At 30.4% G+C, this 7151-nt stretch overlaps 1 pseudogene; it reads right to left on the bottom strand.

The window, feature by feature from the left end:
• Positions 1–4124: 4124 nt before the first annotated feature.
• LOC143602911 (uncharacterized) lies at positions 4125–5574 on the bottom strand (annotated as a pseudogene).
• Between the last annotated feature and the right edge of the window lie 1577 nt (positions 5575–7151).

Genomic DNA, 7151 nt, shown 5'->3' with positions numbered 1-7151 from the left:
AAGATGATGAGTTGATGGAGTTTAGAGAGAGAAAAGGGTTGAGAGAGAGAGAGAGAGGTGGTGTGAGCTGGGAGTTTGTTGTGAAATTTGGCTTTAAGCATCGAATTTATAGATGTAATTATTTCACAACTGAAAACACCTTGAGCAAATGTTTGCGGAATTTAATGATTTTTAAGGTTTTCAATATTATTCACATGGTTTTCTTGTCCTAAGACAAAAAGATTCACATCAGATATACTCTCATACAATTGCTTGACTTATTTAATTTTTTTATTCAATTTTTTATTTTAAATTGAATTGAACTTATACACTCTTATTTATACAATTGTTGTTTTAAAAAAAAAAATACACTCATACAAATATATTTGACTACATTAAGTGCTGTAATTTGAATTTAATTAATGATAATAATTATATAATCACGAATTACATGATTAAACATATAAATACTTAGATACTTTTATTTTGTTGATTTTAATAATCCACAATACTTCCATGTTTGCTTAATACACAGCTATATAAAAATTTGTTTTAAGAATAATTAAGCTTGGTGTAAAATTTAATATTAATTAATGCAAAAGAAAATACACTATATAGTTTAAAAAAAAGTATATAAATAGTACTTAAAATAACATTAAAACAAACTTAAAATAGCATTAAATTAAACAAACTTTTGTTGAGTACAAATAATAATTTTCAAGATAATGTCACCATGACACTTATAAAGGCAAAATGAACTAAATTATGGTCATGATATGAAATATTTTTTATATAAAGTTTGAACTTCTAATTTTTTACCGGCTAATGGCAAGTCTACATATTAAATAAATACTTGACCTCCTAACAAAATTATCACCTTATCAAAGTAGGATTAATGGCAAAAACCATTCTTCAATATTTTTGTTATGTTTTGAAACAATATTGTATTTTCATTTATTATTAACAATTATATTATAACTATTATATATCATAACTTTAACAACTTTACTAAAATGCATGTATTTAAATTAACATGAACTACATCCATTAAATCTCTATTATTTGATGACTGAGTTTGAAAAAAAAACTACTAAGTCTACTTGTTTAATTTAAGATAATAACTTAATCCACTCTGATATAATTATTCCATATCTCACAATTAAATGTTTTTTTTGTCAGATTAAACGTATCTCTCTCTTCTACTTGTCATATCTCCTTCCCTAGATATTCAATTTTTTTTAACAAATTTATTTGATATATTACTCCGCCTAATATTTTTTAATTTTATAGTACAAAATTTGTGCAGTTTATTACGTAAATACACTATTTTTTTATATATTAACAAACATTAAGAAATTTGTTTCTCCAAAAGTTATTAAAAAACACTCTTTAAACAATGAAAATAATTATAGAAAAAAATGTATTTTTAAATTATAAAAATGTTCATTTTAATTAAGAAAAAAATGGTTTTTGTCATTTAAAAAAAATTGCTTTAACAATACAAAAAAATAGTAAAAAATATTCTTAATTTTTAAAAAATGTGTTTGAAGACAATAATAATGATAATAAAAAAAATAAAAAAATGACAAAAAAAAATCAAAAAAGGTTTGAATTATATAAATGTGAAAATTAATTGAGAGGGTGTGCTTAGTAAAAATGGGACGGGTGGTACGTTTGGCAACACTTTTTTTTTCTTTTGGCTTACATGTTTTCTTAACAGTGAAATCATTAAAACCACAACATGAACAACCAACAATGACGAAAATCACACTTTACACCTAATAAAAATAACTAAACAATACATGAACATATTGTTTCGATTGAACCTATAAGGCGACGACACATCCACTGACGCCTATGCTTAGTACCAGTGCCAAAATCAGTCATTTTTGCGAATACATAAAAATACGTGAGAGGGTATGCTACCAAATAACGGCTTGTGTAACAAATGTATATGAATAAGCTTAATTGAAGTTACCTTATGGATGGAACCGTAATAAATTTTTCATCCATTTCCAATATAGCAGTAAAGAAGCCTAAATAATCAAGTCGCCTAAATTTTGACATGCCATATATATAAAGAGACGATGATGATCAATAGTTATGGATTTAAAAAATGGTAACAGTCTAGCAGACATCTACTATATTAGTGTGTGCATTGGGTAAGGCTGTTCACGAACCGGGCTGAACCGAACGGACTGAATTTTAAGAAACGAGCGATAATTTTATGCTTGAACTTGGTTTTGTTTGAAACCGAGCGGCTTGATTTCATACTAAGTTTTTAATTTTAATTTTTTAAAAGTAAAAAAATATAATTAATTCAAGACTTTCAACCTTAAAATGTCTAAAAGTCAAAGTTAACAAGAAAACATATATAAAGCGGGCAACTAGAGTTTAAAATTAAACTTTAAAGTCAATATAATAGAAGAAAATTTCAAAATTTTAAAACTTACTTTAATTTTACACGCACACACACACACACACATATATATATATGTATATAAATAAAAAATAATTCAAGCAAAAATGAACCAATCGAGGCTTTGCTCGTGCTTGGTTTGTTTTCAAACCGGATAAAAAACAAGTTTTTAGTGATATTTTCCGGTTTGTTATATTTATTAGACTATTAATTGAAGTTCGAAATTTAAATTTGTGTTAAGAGTAATTCATATTTTCCGATTTTTATGTTTATTGTGATTATAAACTATTAATATTATGAACAAAAAATTAGGAAATGTTTTTAGGTTTATTTCAGATTATTCGGATATAATCTGAATCCGATTCGAATTGAATTAAGATAGATTCAGATCGGATAGGAATATTCCTAATTCAGATTTCGGATAGGGTCCAAAAATTTTCAAATCCAAATAACCCGAACCGAATAAACTGAATAATTAGTTATCCGATCCGATGAACATCCATATATAACGATCACGTACATTGTATATATATAAAGAGACGATGATGATCAATAGCGATAACTTTGAAAAAATGGTAACGGATACCGATATCGATGATAATAGTGTGTGCATTCGATAGTTTGTATGAGAAATTAAGATAAAATCGAATAAATTTGGTAAATATTTAATAAGATGTTCAAAGTTAATATACATACCAAACTCTATAAACAATCAACATGTTATCAATAATTGGCATGTGTTCTTCAGTCCCCTGCATCATAAATCGAAACAATAAATTAAAAAGAATATAGATGATTAGATTATACAAAATATGATTAAGAATACTTACAATTGAATCCCAACGCTCAGCATAGTTAACGAAGCAATCCATATGATAAGAACTAAATGAGAATTAGGGTTTTATAGCGGCAGATGCGCCACTCTTGATGAATATGAGAATTAGGGTTATATGATGGGAGATGCGCCGCTCTTGATGCATTTGATAATGGAGAAGTAGGGCTTATTTATAATAAAACGTCGATGCTATATTTTTCATTTTAACCCCTTGATTTTACTTTATCTAGTTTGATATCTATCTATTAATCATTCGTTTCATTTAGTATATGTCCATCTATCTAGTCTAATCTATTCATTAATTGTAAAGCATTAGCATTTTATATTCCCATCTACTCTCTTATTATTTTTAAATGTTTATGTATATGGCAATGATATACTTCAAATTATACATGTTTATTACCTAGTTATATATCTCTGTCACTTATTTGTTATTTTGAGTAAATTACACAAATATTCCTCTAACTATATATTTAATTAATTATAATTAAGTTACATAATTAGTCTATATATGTAAAAATAAATGTCGTGACATTTACAAAAAGAGTTAATAATATTAGGCTATGTGTAGTGGAGGGGCTACAAATGAAGGCGAATTGTGACACGTGGCACCCAGTCAGCAAGGAGTGAGAATTTGTTTTTGAAGTGTAATGGTGTAGGGGCTACAAGTTGGGCTCACAATATCTTTTTTTATTATTTTCTTTTTATAGTTAAACTAGTTAATTAAAAACCAATTTGTTTAAATAATTAAACAAAAATGTATTAAAATTAAAAAATAAATACAAAAAAAATCATAAAACTAAAAAAATACACACCAATAATAAAAATAAATTATAATAAAAAAACACACCACAACAAAATACATATAAAAATACAAATAAAAAAACTAATTTATTCGTCTTCATCTTCGTCTTCGTCCCCGTTCTCGTCTTCGTCCTCCTCCTCGTCTTCATCCTCCTCTCCGTCCTCAACGGGACGATTATCCCACACGTGTTGAACCAAATCCGCCTTCAGTTGATTATGTATATCACTTGACGTGAGCTGGTGAATGTTATACGTTTGTTGGTCTTGGGTTGGTTCAGGGAACTGTTATGGAACGCTTCCTGGTATATAGTGTTGACATATTGCTTTTCCCTCGTCTTCTAAAATCATATTATGCAATATGATACACGTATACATAGCATCGCTCATTATTGCCAACTTCCATACACGACAAGGGTTTTTCACATAGTGCCAACGTTTTTTTAGAACCCCGAAACACCTCTCGATATCCTTTCTCGCGGACTCTTACTTCTTCTTAAAATAATCTCTTTTTTCTTCGATAGGGTCTTGAAACATCTTGACGATGATCGAGTACTCTGGATATATCCCATCTCCCAAATAGTATCCGTGACGATAGAAGGTATCGTTGGCATAAAACGGTAAGACCGGTATGCTACGGCTGATGTAATACTCTAACACAGGCGACGCGTTGAGAACGTTTATGTCGTTGTTGGACCCGACTGAGCCGAAGTAGGCTGACCAAATCCAGAGGTCGTGTGAGCAAATGGCTTGAAGAGTAACCATTGGCACTCCAAGGTCACCACGAGTGTATTGACCTCGCCATGCGGTTGGACAGTTGGACCACTACCAATACGTGCAATTTATACTCCCGATCATGCCTGGAAAAGAATGTTTGCTTTCGTGTACATCATATATGCGAGTCGGGTCGTTTGAAGTAGGAATCCTCAGATAACGACGAGAGTATAATTGTATTATCCCTATACAAATAAATTATTAAAAAATATTTATATTAAAAACAATAGTTAACACAAACAATTTAAATTTTACCGATGCAAAAATTCTCCAACGCATCTCTCGTTGTTTTCTCAGCCATCTTTATATACTCGTCATTGATATCGGTCGTGTTGTCGTATGCGAGGATGCGTAGAGCCGAAGTACACTTTTGGATGGCGGAGAATCCTAAATATCCTCTTGCGTCGGGTTTCTATTGAAAATACTCATACTCCCGTTCCATATCTCCAACGATGCGCAAAAATAAACGCTTGGACATCCGAAAACGACGTCGAAACATAACGTCGTTATATGTAGGTGTGTCGTTGAAGTAGTCCTTCATCAAACGAGTGTTCGCTTGCTTACGATCCCGAAGGATATATGATTGTCTACGTGGTGCCGTAGACGGAGCAGAGCGGGGCACCATGTTATTGGCGACGACTCGAACCGCGTTCGTGACCTCTAAATGCTCTTCCGCCACTTGTCGATGAATCTGATAAATTCTTCGACTCTCGTTGATTAATTTATCCCAAATCTCGGCAAAATTCGTGGAATCCGGGGAACTCATTGAGTTTGAAGAAGTATGAAAATGATAAAAATGATTGGTATTTTTATGTTTGGGTTTGTGTATGATATGGTGAAAATGGTTTAATTGGTTTGATATTTATATTAATTTTTTATATTATTTTTTTTATTAGCCGTTACCCCCCCCCCCCAAACGGTAACATTATTATTATATTATTATTTTTCAATTCTCTCCGGCGACAATTAAACCCCGCCCCCGCCCCAAATCGCCCACATATCGACCGGGGGGGTGTTTGCGCTCTTCGTCGCCCCATTTCGCCGTAACCCACGTCCACTACATAAAGCCTTAGAGACATGACTTTAACCGAGAAGAAAGTTGAAACCATAGATGCTAAGTAAAAGACAAATTGCAACTAATGGATAGAATAGAAAAAGTTTGGTCAAACAATAGGCCGGGGCTATGACAATATTTAAGTCTTATTTTTTATTACACGCTAAAATAATCCTTAGATGCTTATTTTTAACACTTATTTTTCCATTAAATTCACATATTTACATTTTATATTCGTACTTTATAAATAAAGATATGATCATTTAACTTATGTTAATCCTTCCAAAATTTTTGATAGTATAATAAAACACATATGAGGTAAAGATATTATAAAATGCTATGATATAATATGTTATGACATCATATGATATGTTATATGTGATATGAAATGGTGTTATTTGATATCATATCATATGATATTATATTAGGGATGAGCAAAATCGGTACCGGTATTGAAATCGGTACCGTTGGTACTGAATAGGTACCAAATGTTTGAGTTTCGGGATCAGTACGGTACCGGTATTTCTCGAATTTTTACCTTCGGTACCGGTACCATCCTTGTACCGGTACCGAAACCAATATTTCAATACCGGTACCACGAATTTGCAATTTTCGAGATCGGTATTTTCAGTTTTGAGCTCATCCCTATGTTATATGGTATAATTGATCAATATACAATACGGTATAATTACAATATGGTATGCTAAGGTATTATACAATACTATCCAACATGAACATATGATGTGCCTGTTTGATGTGAAATAATGGAATGAACGAAAGAATGAAATGAACAAAGGAATGTAATAGATATGGAAATGAAATGAATCTTTACTACTCTATTATCTTGTTTGGTTATTGCGTAGGAATGAAATGAATCATCACTTTATTATTATTTTATTATTAAATAGTAAAGTCTTCAAACATAATACTTTTTTTGTCAATTAATAAACGATAATAACTTAATGCGATATAATAATAAAAATATAATAACAATTATAATTTAATATAGTTATATTTTAATAAAATAATAATGATGATGATAAAGTAAAAAAATAATAATAACTATAGGAGTAACAACATCAACAACAACAATAATAATATTTTTGTTAATTCTCCATTCCATTTTAGAAGGTATGAAATAAGAATCACATTTTACTAAGTAATAAAAAATGTTATATATGAAATGAATAACATTCCTTAGGCGAAATGTTTGTGTCGCCCCGCCCCTTATCGTCCCTCCCACCAATAATAGATTGCCACGTCATCATCACCATAACACAAGCAGGCGG

This window comes from Bidens hawaiensis, unplaced genomic scaffold (genome assembly GCF_021521415.1).
Source record: "Bidens hawaiensis isolate Kalapana, Puna unplaced genomic scaffold, B.hawaiensis_p1.1 tig00060081_1, whole genome shotgun sequence".
Taxonomy (NCBI): domain Eukaryota; kingdom Viridiplantae; phylum Streptophyta; class Magnoliopsida; order Asterales; family Asteraceae; genus Bidens; species Bidens hawaiensis.
This window is presented reverse-complemented; position numbering and strand designations above follow the sequence as displayed.